The following is a 1,656-nucleotide window of genomic DNA, read 5'->3' as shown; positions in this document are numbered from 1 at the left end:
CAGCAGCAGCAGCAGCAGCAGCAGTATGGATATTCACTGCAGCAGCACGACCGATAAGCGAAGTAATAACGTCAGCAATAGTACTGTTGTGTTTAAATCATAGCCCCATTCCACTGTACCCTGGAAAAGGCAACTGCCCTCCTTACAAGACATTCAGATAAATATAGCAAGGTTTCTTTTTTGTTTATCAGTATGTGTCGTTTTTGTTTTTGTTTTCTGCGATTTTGTTTTTGTTTTTGTTTCTTTAAAATGTTATCCTTTGGCGTCGTCTTTGTGATAAGATAAGCTTCTGTCAGAACGGGTATAAAACACCCTTGCGTCTGCTCTTGCCCTCATTCTGCACGAAAGTGTCTACTATTCATCAGTTACGTGACATTTCTCGCCATCTAGTAGCGGCTTAAACGTAAAGGTGAGTACCCCAAAAATAAATCTAGTCTTAGCAGCCCGTCTCCGATATTGTCTGAACTGTAACCGCAGGAGTGTTCAAAAAACAAACATAAAAAAAAACCCAACAAAAAAAGGGGGGGGAAAAGAAAGAAAACAATAATTTTGGTTGTGCTATATTTAACATGCTAAAATACACAGCGCTATGTTGCTAAAGATATGAACTGGTCAAATGGAAAATAGACTAGCGACATTCAACCTACCACGACTTAGCCCTCTTCTCCACTTTTTTTTTCGAATATGTACAAGGCTTGTTCTTAATTCCAAACTTCACGTATAAAAAAAGTTTGTGAATGACTTAGTTCAGTTTTCGCTTGATATATTTCCCACAGACATTCTACAGGTCGCTAACTTAGAGTCATTTACACCATGAGGTCAGAAACCAATTCTTCCGTCAAAATCGTAACATTATTCAGAAGCGTTATCAAGATATAGATAGAATAATTGCATTTAAAAAGTTTGACATGGTATGAAACTCAACATTTTTAAAATGTCAAATTGCTCAAAATTAGGTACTGAGCAGGTAGTACTTTGTCTTTCTTGGGTATCAACCCGGGCTGAGTAGGATAGGTTGAGCGTCCCAGCAGTTGACTAATTCGGGAAAATAGATTTCACCATACGTCAATCGAGTTCGCACATTTTGCTCTACCAATATACCACAGGCGCTGATGAACAGCCAAGAATAGTATAACCCTATGTTATATCGTACAATCAAATAATAAATAGGTCAATGTTTTCACTGAGAACCTATCCTACAGCACAGTGTCTCTCTTGGGAGCAAGACAATAATATGATAAGATATGGTGTCTTCAACAGAAAGAAGCGAAGTGCAATAGAACACAATCACATTTTCGGTATTTCTACAAGGAAAGAGTTACTGAACACTGTAATATATGTATATTCCTTTCAAGCATGGAGTTATTTAACATGATACCTTCACCTAAACACCCACCTCTAGAACAATCGGTTCCAGCAAAAACACGTCTAAATTTACCTACAAAATGCCCCCCTAACCCCCCCCCAAAAAAACCCAAAAAACAAAACAAAAACAAAAACAAAAACAAAAACAACAAACAAACAACAACAACAAACAAACAAACAAAAAAACACCCAACACACTTTTCAATATCCTCACGTGTCTCTTACTCTGAATCTTCCCTCCCCACATTCCCCTGATCTCTAACCTTGCAACCCTGTATCCCTCCTTTTCAC

Source organism: Aplysia californica, unplaced genomic scaffold (assembly GCF_000002075.1).
Source record: "Aplysia californica isolate F4 #8 unplaced genomic scaffold, AplCal3.0 scaffold00146, whole genome shotgun sequence".
Taxonomy (NCBI): domain Eukaryota; kingdom Metazoa; phylum Mollusca; class Gastropoda; order Aplysiida; family Aplysiidae; genus Aplysia; species Aplysia californica.
The sequence above is the reverse complement of the archived record's forward strand: the minus strand, read 5'-3'. Positions refer to the sequence as shown.